Genomic DNA, 22545 nt, shown 5'->3' with positions numbered 1-22545 from the left:
GTACATGCTCAGATTCTGGCCATCTTCTACATGACAACGATGGCACTTCAACACCCTTCAAAACTTGTGAATTTTTTTTAAACACATCTGAACAAATTCAGAATGCCAAACAGAGCACGTCGTCATCACTTGGAAAACACAGATTTACCAAACCAGTATATTTAGAATTGATGGGATTTTTTAAAAAGGGATTTCAAAGGATCCCTAGACCTCTCATTGTCAGAACCTATTGTTTGCAGAATCATCTCATTTATAAAATTGATGGTATTGTTTACTCACCCCATGTAAATTCTAGGAGAAAAGATTACAGAATGTCACCAAAACTACAACCAAGTGTATCTGCTGCCAACTAACACGTGTGGGGAGATCACTCAATATGAATTGAGTTATGACCATTCTATAACCTAAACACATCCAAAGTGTATCTGTGTACATAAAACAGTTAAGATTCATTTTACCAGTAACTTTAGATGCTTCATGCAAGCATCTGATTTTAATATATTACTTAGTAGAAAAATAAGTTAATATGGTACTATATAAAACATGGAACACCAAAGAAAAAAAAACCTGATGCTCTGAAATGGGTACAGCAAAGATTACTTTGAAAAGTGGATAACATCTTATCTTCCAATGAAGATGACTGCAATCTACTGTAGACATTTTCTAAACAACAACAATGTATGCCCCATATTTGTTTGCAATTAAATCAGGGCTTTTTTTTTTACTAATAAATTTAAAGCCAGCTGAAAAAAAATATGTCAGAACCCACGGCCTAAGACATTCTTTTATAAGATTTCTTAGGGTGGAACTAAACCAGAGTGCACAGGATAGAGACAATCAAAAGGTCTGTGTACCTTAACAGCACAGCAACACATTTTGAAAAGGTTAGGTTTTAATTAAAAATAATTCTTATAAGGGAAAAAATTAAGACTAAAATATGATTTGATCAAAAAAGAAGAAAGCTCTCTGGATGATTTAGGTATTAATACTAAGCATGCAAATTAAGCTCCAAATCAACAGCACATACTGAACACCCCTACTGAGCAAAACAGCTTTTGAATAATTTACACGATACATGGAAAGGATTCTTATTGCTGATACAGCACAGAGGATCAGTATACAATCAAGAAACGTTACTACTGGTGCAGTAGCAGCCACAGCTTAGATTCTCTTACGCAATATCCATACTTAAGGAAAAAACACAGAGAAAGGAAAACAATTCCTTTTTAGCCCTGGTGCTGTCAAGTCTTTGACAGGAATACGGCCTGACATTTCTACAATTCAATATTATCCAACTGGCTGCCTCAAAAATGGATCTGTAAATAATTTCACATTACCTACATGAATCTGCAGTATGCATAAATTCCTCACATTTGTAAGTGATAGAAAGAAAAATCACCTTAGCAGCTGTCAGATACATCAAAATTGCTTCCATTCAGCATGCACATTTTACATTTAGTTTAAAAGCCACTATAATTGAGAAGTCTGTTTTTCTCCTATGGATCAACAGGTTCTTTTAGAGGTATACTTGCCTTCAGACACCAGTGAGTCACGAAGCAGACATCCGAGCCACAAGGCTATTCAGACTGCAAACAGTGCTAATAGTCTGCTATGGGAAAGCCAATTTAATCCTGCCAAATATTCTTCCTCCGTTTAGCAATTCCAAGCCAGGCACAATTTATGCTGAAGCATAACTCCTTAGGTACTTCTGATTACAGTACAAGCCTTCACATGAACGCTCTCTGCAGCCTGTATGTACTTGATTGTAGTCTTGTATCTCACTAGCTGCACTGTCCTTCAGCTCCTCCTCCCAGCAGAAGTACAGAGATTTGTTCACTACTCAGGTTTCAATAATTTTGGTTTCAGCAAATTCCAATGACAACAGTTCAGGTTCAAGTAAGTCAGCTTTTCTGAGATTTACTTGCAAAGAAAGCTTTGTTGGAAAGCTTTTTTTCTCCTTCACATTAATCTGACACACTATGCCTCTTAAAGCACAGTCATGAAAATTTTATATCTTTGCAAAGCTGCTACCCATATAGATATAGGTACATGCAATTCTTAGAAGGAGCAGCTCTCTATTGTATGAAAATATTGTTTCCAAAATGTAATGCTTTTACACATACATAAAGAGAACTCCCCTTAATTTAGAATTTAATAGAGTATGCTATATGAATAGCAGGCATAATACGAAGATAATGTTTTTTAAAAGACAGAATCACACACAGCAAAGTTTGAAACATGTATACAATTTTTAATTAGGCAATATAGAGATTAAAATTAATGGTTTGGGGCTCAATTTTGTAACTCTTTATTTATGTGAGTAGAACCTTATTCACATGAGTTATCCATTAAAACCAGCAAGACTACTCACAAATAAGGGTCCTAAGAGTAAAGCTGAAATTCTCTAAGACACTCAGATCAGATTTCCAATGTCTTATGAAAGATAAACCATATTTATTTAACAAAAAGGAGGAAGCAAACTTCAAAGTGACACTTTCATTTCATTGTTAAAGGTAATTAATTTCTTTAGGGCTTCTCCCTGGTGGCTTAAGTGGCAATATGTTGTCTTGTAACAATAAGTCTCGGTCTCAAGAAATACATCAGGATTACTTATCTCTTGCTCCCAGATCAAGAAAACTCAGATGCTCTGAGTTCTGTTCATGGGTATGGGCCAGCAACACTGCTTGCTCAATATTCCCTCTGCCCGGATGATTCATGGAGTGGCACAGGATAAGGGGCATGTGGTTTACCATCCCAGCCAAATTTAAGGAGAATAATGAATGCTGCATACACAAAGCAAAACTGGAGTAAATAGGTAACACCAAAATAAAGTGGAACAGAGTATGACAAATGTGAAAACTGGCTTCACTGGGGGAGGCAGAGGCAATGCTCAGAAATATTCAAAAAACCCCAAACAACACTAAACGGCTAGAAAGCATCTCTCTGGTTGTTTTGGTTAGGAACAAATTTTTCCTATGTCAGTTTAATTTTTGAAAATCTAAAAGCATTGTCTATTGCAACAGTATCTAAAAGAACAGAGATCAAACAAGTGCTGGTGTCTTGATGATAATATCTGATCTGGAGGGAGTACTATATTGTTTCTAGGGATTAGCAGTGAGAATCTCTAAACAAGTTCAGTCTCATATCTTCAGGGAACACAGGACAAACTTGGTTTTTGTTTTGTTAGGCAAATTAGTTTTCATAAGAGATTAGCCAAACATAAGGGGCGCATTACTTTCCTTTGAGATAGCTTATATATTATAATATTTACACTGTTTGCTAATGAATTAATTGGTTCTCTAATCTTATCACCTTTTTAAAAAAGAATTACCATCCTAAATGACATAATCAGATAACACTCTGGCTAACCTTCACTCACCTACAAAATAACATTTACCTATCACCCTCTTCTTGTGCCTGAGAATCCAGCAAGGGCTTTGGCAAACACAAAAGAAATGCATAAATTATATAAATCATATATTCTTGAGACAGTCTTGTAGAAGGGAAACCTAAAAGCCACTGCTGGAGTTATTCTGCTGGAGATACAAAGGATTATAAAACAAGGAGTATAATGGAATGAATAAGGAAAAGGTATATTGAATATCAGCAACAGCTTACTGACCAATTATTTTAGCCTAGAGAATCTACCCCTGGAAGTGGTGGGAGTCCCACCATTCAGCATTTAACGCTGGACTGGAGAAAGAACTAGTATATTTACTCTAGAAAAGAACCCTGCATTGGTGGCAGGAGGATGGCCTAACAAAATCTACACAAACCAAGTAATGCACAACACACAAGTCTGCAGTACCCCACTGTGTAGAAACAAGGGAATTTCCATTACAGAGTTCTGTACAGTACTAAAAAAGTGCAAAAATTAAATACATTTTTACTACTGTAGGCTGCTGCTTTACCTCCAGCATGACACAGCAATGACCATTGTTTAGAGCCAAATTCTATAGTTCTCACCAGGAAAATTTCCCACTAATCTGAGTTCAATATGAGTTCACCTAAAAGGACTGCGGTCCCCTGGAATTGAAACTTACTGAGAAATGGCTGCCAGTAATTACCAGCACAAGTGCAGTAACTTGCACTAATAATTGGGAGACACATTAAGAATAAATACATTTTGCAAATTTGCACATAAACACGTAATTATTGGTATTATGCAAGTGTAACCCTCATACTTTAGTCTGCAGCATTTAACTTTGTTTTGGCCTTAAGAAAGAAAGACAAGCAGTGGGAAGGAGACATGGATTTCTTTTGGAATGTTCTGTCTCTGCAGACATGCAGGACAGCTAGAAAGGTCCAGAAACACTAAGAAATAAGGTGCGGCAGTTACTGGATATGCTCAGTAGTGGTCCCTGAAGGTGTACAAGAAATTCTCATTGTGGGTAATCTGCCTGGCATGTCACACCTAATCATTCTTTGAAAGTGAAATCAGAGTGCAGGGGGGAGAAGGTTATTAGAGTTAAAAGACAGTCCTATGGACTCAGTGGCTATTCCCCATGCAGGACCAATAAGTGTGTCTGCTTTGAGGCTGGGTCCCATACCTGTACCACTTTTGATACAGACAAGTGCTATTTCAGATTTATTTAATATAAAAGCCCTCCCTTAGGATAATGTTTGGTGTGCCATGGAATATTTATGGATCTAGAAGGAAAGCTATTGGCCATATAGCCTGTGGAACTTACATTTTGCTATGAGCTAACTGCTTTAAACTGAGATTGTCTGTCTGTTAAAGTGAGGAGAGGAGCGGCACTGAGTGAGGTGAGGGTTTGTAAATCCTTGCCCGATTTAGCTGCAGGGTGGACTGATTTAAATCAAAGCAATTTAAATAATTTATACAGGAGGAGAGGATGGAAGAGGATAAAATACGGGTAGGATATAATGAGAAACAGTCAAAAGAAAAAGACCCATTCACTTGCATCACATAATGGCAGACAGCTAAGTGAATTTTTTAAAGTGCTTATATACAATGCTAGAAGTCTAAATATTAAGACAGGTGAACTTGAATGGCTCGTATTAAAGGAAGATATTGATATTACAGGCATCACATAAACTTGGTGGAATGAGGATAATCAATAGGACACAGCAATACTAGGGTATAAAATATATCAGAAGGACAGAATAAGTTGTACTGGTGGGGGAGAGGCATTATATGTGAAAGAAAGCATAGAGTCAAATGAAATAAAAATCTTAATGAACCAAACTGTACCATAGAATCTCTATGGATAGTAATTCCATGCTTGAATAATGAGAATATAGCAGTAGGGACATACTTCTGACCACCTGATCAAGATTGTGATAGAGAGTGTGAAATGCTAAAGGGGATTAGAGAGGCTATAAAAATAAAAAACCTCAATAATAATGGGGCATTTCAACTATCCCCAGATTGACTGGGTACATATCATCTCAGGATGGGATGCAGAGATAACATTTTTTGACACCTTAAAGGACTGCTTCTTGGAGCAACTAGTCCTGGAACCCACAAGAGGAGAGGCAATTCTTGATTTAGTCCTAAGCAGAGCACAGGATCTGGTCTAACAGGTGAATATAGCTGAACTGCTTGGTGATCATAACATAAAAACGTAATATCCCGGGGGGGGGGGGGGGGGGGGGGAATGGACACAAAAGTAGCCCACCATGGTATCATTTAATTTTAGAATACGGAACTACAAAAAAAATGAAGAAATTAGTTAAACAGAAATTAAAAGGTACAGTGCCGAAAGTGAAATCTCTGCAAGCTGCATGGAAAACTTTTTAAAGACCCCATAATAGAGCCTCATTTTAAATGTACACCCAAATCAAAAAACATAGTAAGAGAACCAAAAAAGTGCCACTGTGGCTAAACAAAGTAAAAGAAGCAGTTAGAGGCAAAAACACATCCTTTAAAAAGTGGAAGTTAAATCCTACTGAGAAAAATAGAAAGGAGCATAACCGCTGGCAAGTGAAGTATAAAAATATAAGTAGGAAGGCCAAAAAAGAATCTGAAGAACAGCTAGCCAAAGCCTCAAAAAAAAAAAAAAAGCAAAAACATCAGAAACAGGAAGTCTGCTAACCAACCAGCAGGACCACTAGACAATCAAGATGCTAAAAGGAACACTCAAGGAAGATAAGGTTATTGCAGAGAAACTAAATGCATTATTTGAATCGGTCTTCACAGCTGAGGATGTGAAGGAGATTCACAAAACTGAGTCATTCTTTTTAGGTGACAAATCTGAGAAACTATCTCAGACTGAGGTATCATGAAAGGAGGCTTTGGAATAAATTGATAAATTAAACAGTAGTAAGTCACCAAGATCAGATGGTATCCACCCAAGAGTTCTGAAGGAATTCAAATGTGAAATTGCAGAACTATTAACTGTGGTATGTAACCTATCATTTAAATCAGCTTCTGTATCAAATGACTGGAGGATAGCTAATGCGACACCAATTTTTAAAAAAGGCTCCCGATCCCAGCAAGTACAGGCCAATAAGCTTAACTTCAGTACCAGGCAAATTGATTGAAACTATAAGTAAAGAACAGAATTGTAAGACACAGATGAATACAATTTGTTGGGGACGAGTCAACATGGTTTTTATAAAGGGAAATCACGCCTTACCAATCTGCTAGAATTCTTTGAGAGGGTCAATAAGCATGTGGACACTGGATATAGAGTACTCAGATTTTCAGAAAGCCTTTGACAAGGTCCCTCACCAAAGGCTCTTAAGCAAAGTAAGCAGCCATGGTAAAAGAAGGAAGGTCTTCTCCTGGATCAGTAACTCATTAAAAGATAGGACACAAAGGGTAGGAATAAATGGTCAGTTTTCAGAATGGAGAGAGATAAATAGTGGTGTCCCCTACGGGTCTATAGTGGGACTAGTACTGTTCAACATATTCATAAATGATCTGGAAAAAGGGGTAAACAGTGAGATGGCAAAATTTGCAGATGATACAGAACTAATCAAGATAGTAAGTCCAAAGCAGACTGTGAAGAGTTACAAAGGGACCTCACAAAACTGGGTGACTGGACAATAAAATGGCAGATGAAATTCAATGTTGATAAATACAAAGTGATGTACATTGGAAAACATAATGCCAACAATACATATAAAATGATGGGGTCTAAATTAGCCGTACCTACTCAAGAAAGATCTCGGAGTCATTGTGGATAGTCTTCTGAAAACATCCACTCAGTGTGCAACTGCAGTCAAAAAGCTAACAGAATGTTGGGAATCATTAGGAAAGGGATAGATAATAAGATAGATAATATCGTATTGCTACTTTATAAATCCATGGTACACCCACATCTTGAATACTGCATGCAGATCTGGTCGCCCCATCTCAAAAAAGATATATTGAAATTATAAAAGATACAGAAAAGGGCAACTAAAATGACCTCACCAAGGTTATAGATATCGGCTGTGCCCTTAATATATGGAAATCAAAGGGGGAGAAGTTTCCCCAGTGACGGAACTTGGAGGTGGAGCAGCTGTCTACTGCTTTTTGAGCAACCAGATATCAGGGCTATAAGAGGGGCTTACCAGCGAGCTATTCGGATCAGGGAGGCTTTGAAGGAGCATTTTAACAGCATGCCACAGTAATGTGTTGCTGTAATATGTTTAGCCATTTTTAATGGGTTTTTTTTTTTTTTTTTTAAACATTGTGGTCTGAACCTTGTAACGATTACTGCGTGTACACTACTATAGCACTGTTAATGCACCTATTGGTGCTGTCTCTGAAGGTTAGCATTAGTCACCATATGTTGGAAAATAGTAAAGATTCATTTACGCACTTTCCAAAAGTTTAGTTTTATTCCACATCCATGCAAACATATTTATATATGGGTAACCTAACATACATACAGGAGAAAGCATCTATAAAGGGAAAGGAATAGGAAATTCACAAGAACTTTTGCCAATGAGGCTCTCAGAGCTGGGTGTACATCTAGCTGTCATTATCCATGGGTTGAAGTGCCTGGGATACTACTAAGGCCCCTGAGGAAACTAGGAATGTGAGGGAGGGAAGTGCGGGGAGGTATAAGGAGGCAGTTCTGTATGTGCTGCTGAAGGAGGTATCCTCAGATGTGTTCAGTCTGAAGTTCAACCAGGGACCAATGTATGTGTGTTTGCTTCCTAAGCAGCATTACCTTATGTTCCTGCTCCTGTTTCCTATCCTGACTATCCCTCTGCAATTTCTCACTGATTGCTTCCCTACATGCTCTCCGCTCACAATCCAAAGCACCTTCTTGGACATGTCTGCTTTACTCCTCCAGTTTCTTTTCCTTATCTGAGAGAGGTGCTCAGCCGTTGTGCGGGGACCATCAAGGGCACATCTGCAACTGCTAAAGAAACGACTGATCCACATGCTGGATCCAAACAAGCAACAAGCACATCTTTCTCACTTTCCCTTGGCATGCACACAGCGTTGTGGTAGCCCCAGCCATGGTGAGTATGACCGGGAGGGACAAGGTGAGTTGGAACAACGGAGGATAGCCAGAGGGTATCAGTAACAGCGCATAGGACTACTGTACTAAATACTGGCACCATTTTCCACGGGTGGGGGTAATTGCAGCTGATACTTCACTCCTGAGATTAACCGAGATGTCAGGGTCCAGCTCCTGCACACATGTGGCTGCAGTCCAGGACTATGTGCTGCTGCCCTGTGTGTTGCTATGGTGCCTGCTGAAGTAATTGCTGAGTGATGTGGCAAAGTTTCCTACCACAGGGGAAGAAACAAAGCAGCCCTCCCAAGAAACCTTCAGCAGAGGTTTGCAGATTACTTGCAGGAAAGTTTCCTAGTGATCTCTATGGAGGATTCATGCAACGTTCCATTGTCCATAAACAAACTTTTCCACAGGGCCGCCTCTGCTTAGCTGTACAGGAGAATAAGACAACAACAGAGACTCTTCCTGTGTTGGTTATTTCACTACCTCTTGTAGCCCAATTAAAAAAGCAGTACATGACCAGATGTGTCCCTGCAGTACTGAAGCTGAGTACTTACCAGAGGTTCCCTCCTATGCATTAGGCTCTGCAGAGCTGGACTGTTAGGACTGGTTAGACCGCTCAGGATTCAAAAAGATATCCTTGCTCGCCACGCCACTGGATCTCCCAGTCGCTCATCAACCATCCTCCTCCGCCTCCACTTCCTTGTCAAGCACGTTGTCTTTTATGTTGACTCTAGTAGCAGTGACTCCAGCCCCAACGAAGTATCCACAGACCTCTTGGCAGGAGTGCGTTGCCACCGAGGATGGCGTGCAGCTCCTTGTAGAAATGGCATGTCTGCGGCTCTGCACCAGAGCATCTATATACCTCCCTCGTCTGCCTCAGCTCCTTGATTTTTACATGGCTGCAGCATGTCCCTGTTGTAGCCCTTCTCCACCATGCCCCGAGTGATCTTGCTATAGATATCAAAGTTCTTGCAGTTGGAGAAGACCAGTGTCTACACAGCTTCCTCTCCTCACAGACCTAGGAGATCCACCACCTCCCGGGTACTCCAGGCAGGAGTGCGTTTGCTGTGTGGAGCTGGCATAGTCAGGTGGGCAGTTGCTCTCCACACTGAGCAAACAGGAAGAGCAATTTCAAAACTTCCTGGGGCTTTAAAAGGGGAGGAGCGTTCACCTGTGTACCTGGCTGCAAGGCAGTAGAGTTAAATATGGTGACCAGAGCATCCACCTACCCCCTTTATAGTAGCACCTAAAGGCGCTAACTGAGATCAAAGACCCTTTACACTAGACATTGTATAAACCTATAGTAAGAGTTACTGTCCCAAAGAATTTACAACAGGAAAAGCCTGTTTCATAATGTACTAATAAAATGTGCTATAGCTTAGTTGCAAAAATAATGAAATATGACCTCAGATATTTGAGAACAGAAACAGCATTACAATGAGAAGTGAGGAGAAACTGCCAATTTTGTTGTGTATGGATGATGAATGGTTTAGAGAAGCTCAGATCAGTGAAGTTATATATGTAACAGATATTTAATGCATTACAAATGTTTCAATGCCAAGAAAGAATATTTGAAGTACTGTTTATATTTTATGAACATTAAAAAAAAATATTCAAATGTCACACCTAACCACCCTTTAAAGGTGACATATGTACCTTTAAAGGTACAAAGTAAGGAGATATTTGAAACTGCCTTATAAAACAAATAATTAATTCGAATACAAAATGTATTAGATTAAACAGTTCCTCAATACTTTCCCACTTAGGAGACACTCTCCTCAGTTACAATGAGCTGGCCATTTCCTTTGAGAAGTCCCTGCCACTAACCCCTCTCCCAATCCATGGCCTCAAAAGGGAGTCAACATCTGTAACTTGATCTTTTCTTAAATATTTGCCCGACAAATACTCCAGAAACCTAGAGAAGACTAGCTTTGTTCTGAGGTCAATGCAAACTCTGAAGGAATTTTTCCTCTGTGTTTAGCATATTTTAATCTACTGAAAAGCACAAGGCACGATAACAACGCTGTCAATTTATTGGTATGTGTAAATTTGTTTAATGATGCTTTACAAGCATTTATTATTTATATAAATGCATTGATGCAAATGGCATTTTAGAGACATTTTACTACTTCTCTAATATATTAAATGGGGATGAGGTAGTATAGAGAGAAGGACTTTGAAACAGCAATAGAAAAAGACATAGGCTATTCCAACTGAGAATCAGAAGTGGTTAAGAAGAATGAGCAGAACTCCCACAATCTAATCCTGATATTGCTGACTCACTAAGGTTCTGAGGCAGAATCTCGCTCTGACTCTCCCGTTACCAGTGCATAACTGTACAAACTATACCAGTGAAATTAATGAGATTACTTGTATAGTAAATTACTACTCTTCATTAACAAAACCAGCAGTCTGGTCCAACCTTTGCCTCTCTTTCAATACCTGTAGGAGTCAGTAATACTTATTACCTCCCCTTCCTTTAAGCACATTGAATGCACTGTCTACAACTACTGCCTGGAGTGTCTCTCCTCAGAACCAGTACTCCAACCTCACCTTCTCAACTTGTTGGCTGCCTTTGGCACCAACAACCAGGACTGTCATCTTGAAATCTTGTAATTCATTGGCTTTTATACTTCCATCTTTTCCTGGTTCTTCTCCTTTCTCTCTAATCAATACTTTGGTGTGTGTATTTTGAGGAACCTCCTTATCCGCTTTCCAACTTCCTATTGGACTGACTCAGGTCTTTGCCCCCCTCCTCTTCTCACCCTACACTTTGTCTTATGACATTCACCTATTCTCTCTATGCTGGTGACTCTCACAAATCTACATCTCCTTCCAGCCACATTAAAATTCCAGTCCATCTTTTGGAAATCGACTTGTGAGTCTTCAGCCTTCAGCTTAAAATGAACCTCATCAAACAGAGTTCTTAACCTTTATATACACATCTCCAAAACTGTCTGGCTTTCTCCTTTCTCACGCACCGTGGACAATCCCAACATCCTCCCTGTCACTCAGGCCTGTAATCTGGATGTCTTCAACACAGCCTCTCTAAGACCTCACATCCCGGCCATGTCTAAATCTTGCTACTTTTTCCTTCATAACACTTATACAATCTGACTTTCTCCCCCTCCCCCTCTACAAAGACAAATCCCTCATCCGGGTCCTCACCTAGCATCTTGACTAACTGCAGCTTTATTTTCCTTAGTTATGATCAATGCAATCTTGCCCCACTTGCATCCATGCAAAACATGACTGGTTTCCTGGCTCATCAAATTCAGCCATGTCACCCCTCTATTACTGTTCCACCTATGGTTCCCTCTTCTCTACTACATAAAAGTGAAGAAAAGTAGTATGCATGTTAAGGCCCTCTCATAGCCCGTCTATCACAGGCTATCAAGTGGTCTACTCCCCTCCATCAATAATGGCAGCCACCACTGCCAATTTATTCTGTTTCCAAACAAACACCTTTGCACACCCTCCCAGCTACCCCTCATGCATGGAAGGTGTTCCTCATGAACATGTGCAATGCTAACTTGCTGTCCTCCTTCAAATCCCTAGATAACCTAGCATTACAAACTTCAGCTAGTGTCATTCCTTTCACAAGTGCCTCTACATGGAGCTGTCATATGCACACAATTATTTTAAGCCAGACACCATTCTCCTGTCACTCAGCAGAAACCAGATATCCCTAGCAAGTTAAACCCATGAAATATATTTTATCACTTACATATAAAAAATGGACAATAAGGTGAATATTTTTATACACAAAATTATACATCTAACAGAGAATCCTATCTGAATACTAGTAGGAATATTTTTTTTCAAAGCATCTTAAACAATTTTCAGTATCCCATTACAAGTCAGAGTTTACTTTGTTAGTTCAGTTACTGCAAGTACAGATAACTCTTGATCATCAAGACAGCCTTGGAACATATTTGGAATTCAGAAGTCTGACAATTTAGGAAGCTCATTTTCTGGAGGACACTTCTGAATTTTGGAAGAATAATCATGGTTTCTAAATGAATATACATTATAAAATGGAAATAATATCGCTCTGAGTTAACATGATTCACAAGAGTCCAATTTGAAAAGGATGATTTGTATAACAAACAATGTAAATGTCTTCAGTTTATAAGCAAAGACTACTGCACAACCTTTTATAGTATATCTACCTTGCAGTCGTGTATCCCATCAGGGTAGACAGACTCTTGCTAACCCATGAAAAACAGCCGTGTGGATGTTGCTGCATCGGTGGAGGCTTGGGATAGCTATCTGAGCTCAGATCCACCCAACCCCTGGGTTTGAGCTCCAATGTCTATCTCAAGTCTCCTCCAATGCAGCAACATCCACAATGCTATTGTTAGCATGCTAGTTCAAGTCCTGCTAGCACAAATCTGTCCATCCATGCTGTGAGGATCGCTCCCAGCTGGAGTGCATACATATCCTAAAATGCCAATCTTGGTTTCAATATTTGCCATGTCTATTTTTACCATTAAAAAGAATTTAGCCTATTGCACTTTATTTTTCTGCTGCCACTCTAGTGGGGGAAAAATATCAAAACCAGAGTGAAGAAGTTAGTCAAAAATCTGCCAACGATAACTCCTTGATGATTTACAGATAGAAAAGTGGGCATTTGGACCCTATGTCATTTGATTTGTATTCCAGGAATATTCCTTTGTGACAGAGGTTTTAGTGGTCTTAAAAGCCAGATACAATAGTCTTTGCCAAAATATGTTGCTATATGTAAGTTGGCACGGCTGTGGCAATGCACTACAGAACCTGCAAAAATAAATCAAGGTTTACAACAAAAAATAAATGTCAAATTTTCTCTAAGTCTTCTATCAGGAAGATCATTTGATAGCCTATTTCTGAATCCATCTGCCTCTGAATACAAAACAAAATACTAACACAGACCTGTGACTGCAATAATGCAAAGTCCCTTGAGTTCAAAGCACAAAAGTCACAAATGTGCACACTGTTTCACTGCTTCTTTCATTTTCAGTTACCTGCAATGGCCTGTTTTGTATCATAAAAGTGAAATTACATAAACACATTTTTTTGAATTGTATTATTTGTGTACCTCAGCCAATAGACAGCTACATAATTAGCCCTTTTTTATTACTTACTTAAGCAAGCTACCAAATAACCTACAGTTTGCTACAGTAAGCAGAAACAGACAATATGCTCCACTTCTAACAGACCTAAATTTGATCAATCAGGCCATGTGTACACTGCCGAGAGAAGTCGACTTACTTTAAGTTGACTTTCAGCAGCCGATTTTTAGAAGTAGCAGCAGCATATACACACCACGCTGCTTGCGTAGGTCTCGTGCGTCCACACTCACCACACTTATTTAGACTTTCAAAGCAGTGCAGTGGGGATAGCTATTCCACAGTGCAACTAACTGCAGTGGCTATTGGGACAAGTGTCATCATCCCATGATGCAACGCTGCTTCCCCTTCCCTTCTCCCCCCCCCAAACAAACAGGAAAATATTTTCGTGCCATTTTTTAACTCCCCGCGCTTGCCATTGCTGCGGAGACATGGAGCCAGCTCAACTCTGTACTATTATTGTGAGTGTTACAAATACATCGTGGCTTATCATCGAGTATTTTCGAAGTAGAGCAAGAAGCCGAAGCACACACAACAGCGATGCCACCAAGGCTTCCCTGCTACAAGCCATCAAGCAGAAAAATTCCCGATTGCTGCAGGCTGTAACGAATCATCTGCATTCCGTGGAACGCCAGTTCTAGTGCAGGGAAACAAGCACAGACTGGTGGGACTGCATCGTTATGCAGCTGTGGAATAATGATCAGTGGCTGTAAAACATTTGTATGCAAAAGGCAACTTTCCTGGAACTGTGCTCGGAGCTGGCCCTGTCCCTGAAGCGTGTGAATACTCACTTGAGACAAGCTGTGATGGTGGAGAAGAGAGTGGCCATAGCTCTGTGGAAGCTGGCAACCTCAGACTGCTACCGCTCGGTTAGGAATCAATTCGGAGTTGATAAATCTACAGTGGGCACCACCGTGATTCAAGTATGCAGGGCCATCAATAGACTTCTTCTAAAAAGGACAGTGACTTTGGGAAATGTGCAGGACATAGTGGAGGGGTTTGCCACAATAGGGTTCCCAAACTGCAGGGGCGGGGGGGGCATTGATGAGACGCACATCCCTATCTTAGCACCTGCCCACCTAGCAACCGAGTACATAAACTGCAAGGGGTACTTTTCCATGGTCCTGCAGGGGCTTGTGGATCACAGGGGTCATTTCACTGACATCTATGTGGGGTGGTCTGGGAAGGTCCATGATGCGCGCATGTTTCATAATTTGGGGCTGTTCCCTAATATGCAGGTGGGCACTTTTTTCCCAGACCAAAAAATTCAAATTGGGGGTGTGGAAATGCCCAAAGTGATCGTGGGGGATCCTGCTTACCCCTTGCTCCCTTGGCTAATGAAGCCGTACACCAGTCACCTTGACACTGACAAGGAGTGTTTTAACAACAGGTTAAGCAGCTGCAGAATGGTTATAGAATGTGCCTTCGGGCGTTTAAAGGGTAGATGGAGTAGTCTCCTCACCAGGTTGGACATGACTGAGAAGAACCTCCCTTCCGTGATATCTGTGTGTTGTGTTCTTCATAATGTGTGTGAAGCAAAGGGTGAGAGGTTTCCCCAGGGTTGGGCTGTGGAGGCAGAAAGACTGGCCACCAATTATGAGCAGACAGATGCCAGCACTACACTGAGTGCTAACCGCGAAGCGCTTTGCATTAGGGAAGCTTTGAAAACCAGGTTCTGCAATGAGATGCAGGACTGATTTCTGTTCCTGTATGTTGTTTGCCTTTGGTGAAACCGCCCTTGCCCGCAATCGAGATCTGTGCCCGACAAATCCCTCCTGAAAGATATGATTTAATAAAGAAACGTGTTGAAATGATTCTGAACTTTATTTATGAACATTCAAAGTCATGGGGGAAGAGGGGAGTGTCCAGTGTAGACCAGTCCTCAGAAACTTCATATGACAATCACTTCTAGATTATAAGCAATGCTATGTTCTTGCACTTGTGATGTGTCTTACGGTTGCCAATCAGCCCACAGTAAACACAGCTGTCATCAGGTGACTCAGAAGTATAATTTAGCAGATTAAGGCAGAGTCACGTTTTTTTTAAATACATATACGTACACACTCCTGACACTCTCAGACTAGACATGTTACCTATTGTACAAGGATATGCCGGGGGTGTGGCAACCTGTTCTTCCTTGGTCAGAAGCATGCTGTAAAGCAAACTGGGCTTACAAATACCTTAAAAAAAATGTAGCCCTAAGATGCAAATAGGAGCCCAATGGGATTCTCAGCAGCACTGAGATGCTTAATCTTAACTTCCACTAAAATCAATGGAAGTTAACATTTGGCATCTAGGTGCTTCTGAAAACCCCATTAAGCTCCTATTCTCATCATTGAGATCCTAAATACCTTTAAAAGTCTGACCCCCAGTCCTGAACACAACATGAAAGAAGCATTAGATACCAAATTAATTTTTAACAGCCAAAACTGCAGAAGTCACTGACTAGCATCTTAAATTTTTCCCATCCTCCTTAAAAAACTGAAGCTTTCCCCCAGCCTTACAGATCTTTGAGTCCTCTACATATGTTCATTCTTTTCTTTCCTCCTTTGAAAGACCCCTCGTTATCTAGTCGCTTCTTGAACCTATCTAGTAATGACTGACTGGCAGCCAGGGAATAATTAGACTTTTTTCTTGTTTATTCTGTTCATTTATTTAGAAATATTAACTGAATTCAAGCAAGGCTTTTTACAAGTGTAACCTCCACACTGTGCAAATGCTGAAAAAGAGTAATACTAGAACAGAGGAGAATGTACTCCAGTAGAAGTACTGGAAAAAAAGATTTAGGGATGATCGGTATCACCTTACAAAGAGGTATGGCAAAGAAAATGCAAGCATAATTTAAGATCACATATACAAAAGCATCACACAGTAATTGGAGGTGATAGTCCCTTCTGTATATAGGCACTGTGAGGTTACAGAGAGAACACTGTACTTTACTTGACATATTAACCAAAAAAGGATGACAATTTAAAGAAAAGCAATTAAAGGAATAGTGGTCAGCCAAGTTTCAGGAAGGCTAACTGACGCAAACATTAACTTTCTTAAAATCAACCATTAGAGCAGTGGTTTTCAACTAGTGGTCCATGGACCCCTGGGGGTCTGCAGACTCTGTCTAAAATTCCAAAGGGGTCCACACCTCCATTTGAAATTTTTCAGGGGTCCACAAATGAAAAAAGGTTGTAAAACCATTGCACTATAGGATACGGAAGCATAGCACATGCTGTACTCTGAGTATTCAAGTGGCTGTGAGCTTCATGTAAAGCCTGCACTGTAACTTAGTGACTGCAAGGAATGTTAAGTACCGCTTAATAAAAAGTGCATGTAAATACTACTACAATGATGTACAAGTGAACTTGGAAGTCCACCAACCCCTCTACTCTTGTTGGATTAGGAACAATCCTATAATCATTCTTACAAAACACAGTTTCTTAGTTAACTTAAAACAACTCTCAGGTAAGGAACTGTCAAGAAAAAAATAGCAATACATTTGTACCGTTGTGGCACAAAAAAGCACCAACAATGGACTGAGACTCCACTGTATTAGACAGCACACACACGCAAAATAAAGTGTGTCCCTGCCTCAAAAAATTTATATAAGCACAAGATGATACAATAGGAGGAAGGAGAGAGTATCAATGAAACAATTCATTATTGTAGTATGATCTAGCATATTGCTTTTATAAACCTTTGCTATGCCTTTTTTTTTTTTTAAGTTTACAAAACAGGTCTCTATTTCTGGTGAGCAAAATCAGAGCCACTGAAGAACACAATGACTACATGACCACATCTGTATCAGCAGGCATATTGGTTACATTAATGGTCATATAAAAAAAGTTTTAGGAAGCTAAATATACAGGTACTGCATTGCTGGTCAAGAAAATAGATATAGCAAAGTATTCACAGGAAAGAAGCACCACAAACTTGTTCAGAAGGTTTATTAATATTAAAAGTTAGACAAATTTTACAGAAATGCTGTTCCTTGGTAAGTATAGACTATATCATGAGTCAGAAGGTTATATACCTGTAGAATTGAAATATTAGCAGCTTTTAGAAAATATAACGTAATTAGCAGTCAGTAGTGCAGAAGATCATAGTAAAATAAATCTGGGAGAACACCACACAGAACAAAGTAGTAACTCAGTAGTATTTTTGCCTGAATTCACAATGGTCTCATCTTCAATCTTCCCAAATATATTAAGACTTCCCCTCTCCCCCCACCCCCACCTCCCCGTAGTCAAAACAGAGAACAAAAACACACAATGAAAACTCAAAATTTGCTGTATTTTCACCAGTTAACTAAGAGGGCAGAATATTCTATTTAAATAATTAAAGAGATGCCTAAACAAGGCTATAACAATCCTAACACATCATTAACAACGGAATTAAATCTCGGCAGCATTAAATGATCAATGTGACAGGAACTCAGCCAGACACCTACAAAAATTTCTTTCTGCCCCTTCTACCTTCTCCAAGAACCCGAACACCTGTCCTTTGCAGCATGCCCAGAGGGTCATCAAAATTCAGGCTATTTCAAACCAAAAGGGTATATAGCATGCTCAAGATGGTTTGTTAGATTGACCATGTCAGATTTAGATTTGCAACAGATCTATTGAAGAAACATCCTGGGTGTCCAAGAGAAAAAACTGGCTGTCCGGAAAAGAAAGATTTAAAGAAACTTAATTGACAGGTAAGAAATTAGACTTCTCTAATATACTTTGCCATTTGGATAGCAGGATGCCTACAGCATTACTCATTCATATAAATGGGACTCCATGAAGATAGCAACTTACAGCACCCACCCCAGAAGAAGCTGTCATATGTTGCCTGTAAAATAGGATGAAACCCAAATGACTGTTTGATAATCCCAGCGAAATTGCACATTGGAGGTCAACACTGTCCAAGTGCAAGGTGCCATTACTCCTAGGAGAAGGCCAGGAATTTCACAAAACAAAACACTTTTGGCAAGCAGGGAGACTCTTAAAATTCACACTCCAGAAGAATCAGTATTGCATACAACTGTAAGAACTCCTATGGGTTCAATGCTGGCAGAATGGAGGTCAGGATTTCCATGACCAGAGAGAGGGAATTTTCAAAAGCTTGTTAATTTCTTTTAAATTATAGCAATAGATGAAATGCCACAGAAGGCTTCTGAACGACATTTAATATACTGAAGTATCTTAGTCATCCTTCCCTGGAAAAGAATTACTTAAATTTGCAGACTTGATTAAAAAATTCTGCTATTTGCTTCAAGGCATTATGGGGGGAGGACAGGGCAGGGAAAACAATAAATGAGTCTCATTTATATAGTGAGAACTTCTACATTGAACATACACAGTGCATATATTTTATTTGCTCCACACAGCGGTAAATCATCACAGGCTTATTATACAGAGACTAGGATGACTTCCTGACACCTTCATTTTGCATCCCAAATGAGGTTACTTAACAGTAACTGGAGGTTCTTTGAGATGGTCCCTATCTGTATTTCACTAAGGATTGAGCATGTGCACCATGTGCCCAGAGTCTGAGAATGGGAGTGTAAAAGCAGAGCAGTCCTATACCAGGGGATAGAACATACTAATCGTGGCCAAGTGGACAGTCAAAGGGCTGAGGGCGAGACCCAATGACTTCAGAGATAGAATGTAGTCCAGGATCAAGGGACTCCTTCTGGTGGAACTCCTTTAAGTTGGGCCCAAGAGGAAAAGCACCTCCACTTAGCCTGGTAGCATTGTTTAGTGGTCCTTCCGGAGTCCTGAACCGCTGAGGAGCATGCTCCCTCTAGAATAGATGCCCACTGAAATACCACACCTTGAGATTGAGTGGATGTGGATTAGGGTGCCTGATTCTACCACCCTGTTGGATGACAAGATCAGGGAAGTTAAAGATGGAAATTGGTGAATGGGAGGACATGCAAAGAATATTGGGGAAGCAGAATTGTCTGAGCCAGAAGGGAGCGATAAAAATGACCACTGCCCTGTCTCGTCAGATTTTGAGAACTTGAGGTAGAAATGGCAGCGGAGGACACACGTAGTTCAGCTGATCTGGCCACAAGAATAGGAAAGCATGGGAGAGACAGCCAATGCCTCCTCTGGAGCAGTACGTGGTGCATTTGCTGTTGGTCTAAGTTTATACTGCGAGTCCTGACTCTCAACCAGTGGGATGTGGATGCTCTCCATAGACGCTCCTGAAACTGACGAAAATGATCTGGTAGGGAGGGAAATGCTGCAGTCAATTGCTTCATCCAGTTAGGAGGAGGGAAACCTTGCCCGTTAAAGCAGAACCACCAGGACTGGGGTGTAAGATTCTTCCTCTGCTAACAGATCTGCAATCCTGCTTGATGGATCCCTTGGGGAAGAAGCAGGCAGTAATTCTTTTGTGGACCGGGCAGGTTCTGAGAGAGGATACTGATCTCAGGGTCTCCAATATGGCCAGTAAGCTAGATTTGCCAGAGATTATGGAGGTCCCCATGGCATGAGGTACCAGTGGTTCTGAGGAGGATAAGGAGCTAACTATTCCCTTGGGTATGCATATTTCCATGATGCTGCATAGGAGCAGTATGGAAGAGGTGGATCTTCTCCTGGTTCCAATTCATCAAAAGAGGAGAAAATGGAATCTGGCCGAGTAGCGATACTGTTAGAGCCAATGGAACATAGTGCCTGCGAGGAGGGTGAGACAGTCTGTAACCTAGGCATGTCCCTGGAAGTGGAGGGCCTGATGAAGGATGGAACTCTGAGTCCGGTAAAGCAAAGACCACTTGGGGCTCAGGACCAGATCTGGTTCTTCCCAATGTGAGGGGCACTCTTCCCTTCCCAGGCATCAGCACTGGCACTGAGAACCTCCCCAGAATGTGTGCATCTTGTATCTTGTGGGGTGCTGGTTATGGTGGTACTGGCAGTTCAACGCTGGGGACCACAGGATCCCAAGGTTTCTGAATCATCGCCTCATGCCAGTGGGACTTGGAATGAGCTCCATCCCCTTGGGCCGAGCTAACAGAGGGAGCCTCCATTCTCTTGGACTTGGAGGAAGACTTAGCCCCATGCTTATCAGAGTGCTTCCAAACATCCTCACTAGGCCCCACAATGGGATCAGTGGGGGTTGTTCCGCTGGCACCAGAATTGGATGTAGTAGTGGGAGGTGTGAGCCTCCCTGAATCAGAGCAATGTACAGTGGGGGTTCTCCAGCTGGGGTCCGAGTGTGATCTCATGACCATCTCCATGAGGTATTTCCGAAGACGAAGAGCTCATCCTTCTCGGGTTCTGCTGGGGAAGGATTGGCAAATATGGCACCTGACATGATGTGAGCTTTTCTTAGGCAGTACAGACAGTACTGATGGTCATTGCTGACCAAAAAGGATCGTGGGCAGGAGGTGCATATTTTGAAGCCTGGGGTCCTAGGCATAATCCAGCATGTCATTCTAAAACTAATGTTAAAAACTACTAACTACTAAAACTAGGGAAGATAAAAAACTAGTAAAACTGTAGATAAAACTGGTAACTAAGTTATTATTGTGATCTTTTCAAAGTGCACCAGAGATGAGGACACAAAGTTCTGACCTGGACTATGAGGCAGTGAGAAGGAACTGGAGATGTGGTAATCTGCCCCACCCTTTATCATATTGGGCAGAACAACAAGGCAAATCAGGGGGCATGCGTAAACCAATGGACACTACTTTCAAATTCTCCACTTCTGAGCATATGGTGCGCACGTGTAACCCTCAGTAGAACACAATATGGACCATCACTTGAAGAAGGACTGACTTGCTCTACCAGACTTCACAGACAGCTTGACTGGGCAAGGCAGACAAAATGTGGAGGAATTCTTGAAACATGGACTGTATAAACATGAAACCCAAAACTGGGATCTGGAGTTACTCCTAGAAGAGGAGCACAAGTAGCACTCCCAATGCTCATCCTAGGGGAACAGAACAGTGGGGTCTCCACCAGAGACCTCATGACCTTTTTTGATAATTTCAGGAACAGCAGATCCCCATTAAAGAGAAGACCAGTTAGAGAAAACTTGAAGGCCATATCAGAGGACTAACATTGTAAACTAAGAGGGATGGACAAGGGCAACAACAGTCAACCATTCCTAATGAACCCAAATAAATATATTTAGGGTGTTTCCATACGTATACTGCTGCAGTGGTGCAGCTATCCCACTGTAGCGCTTTAGTGAAGACGCTACTACACCAATGGGAGAGCTTCTTTTGTCAGTGTAATTAATCCACCTCTGAGAGATAGTAGCTATGTCAACAGAAGATGCTCTCCCATCAACATAGTGCTTGTCTACACATGAGGTTAGGTCAGTATAACTATGTCACTCAGGGGTGTAGATTTTTCACACCAGAGTGATGTTGTTATAGTGATGTAAAGTGGTAATTTAGACCTGGTCTTAAGTCTCCTGTTACCCTTCCTCTCTGCCCTTTCTTTTTGTAGCCTGAGGAGAATTGGAAAAAATAAGTTCAGAGAGGACATTCTAAACCTAAAATGCAGCATGGAAGAAGTCACAGAGATGTTTGTAAGCTAAGATGAAGTATCAAGGCAGGAGTCACTGGAAGAGCAGATGGGATGAGAGGAAAAGCAAAAGGAGACCAGGCTGAGATGTAGGAAGAGAGTGTCTTTCGGGCACTGAAGGTAAGAAAAATGTTAGCTGAATCCGATGTGAAAAACAGTGAGACACAAAGGATTTAAAAAGTGACTGAGGGGTGTGATGTTGTGAAAAATTCTTTTGGCAGAGAATTTAGAATAGACTGGATGAGATGGGGGAGGTTTGTTTATATCAAGAGATCTCAGAGGAATAGTGCCAGAGTGTAGATGACTGATTTTGATTGCTAAGACTAAAAGGAAAGGGAGGACTTAAAAAATAAAAGTTGTGAAAGTAAAAGCCACAGTATTTGACCACAGCCTAGGTGTGTCAAGATGATCATGGCAATAAGGGGGATGGCAGTACATAACATAAAATGCAGAGAGGATTGGAGAGAAACAATAACTGCTTACTTTTGA

At 40.7% G+C, this 22545-nt stretch overlaps 1 protein-coding gene and 1 pseudogene across 3 annotated transcripts in view; one reads left to right on the top strand and one right to left on the bottom strand.

Moving 5' to 3' along the window:
* OSBPL8 (oxysterol binding protein like 8) overlaps positions 1 to 22545 on the bottom strand; it is a 182920-nt gene that overhangs the window by 73812 nt on the left and 86563 nt on the right. The gene's annotated exons all lie outside the window — the stretch shown is intronic.
* LOC137160570 (uncharacterized) lies at positions 13972 to 15237 on the top strand (annotated as a pseudogene).

Source organism: Emydura macquarii, unplaced genomic scaffold (genome assembly GCF_026122565.2).
Source record: "Emydura macquarii macquarii isolate MOO-44397 ecotype Brisbane River unplaced genomic scaffold, CSIRO-AGI_Emac_v2 contig_2205, whole genome shotgun sequence".
NCBI lineage: Eukaryota > Metazoa > Chordata > Testudines > Chelidae > Emydura > Emydura macquarii.
This window is presented reverse-complemented; position numbering and strand designations above follow the sequence as displayed.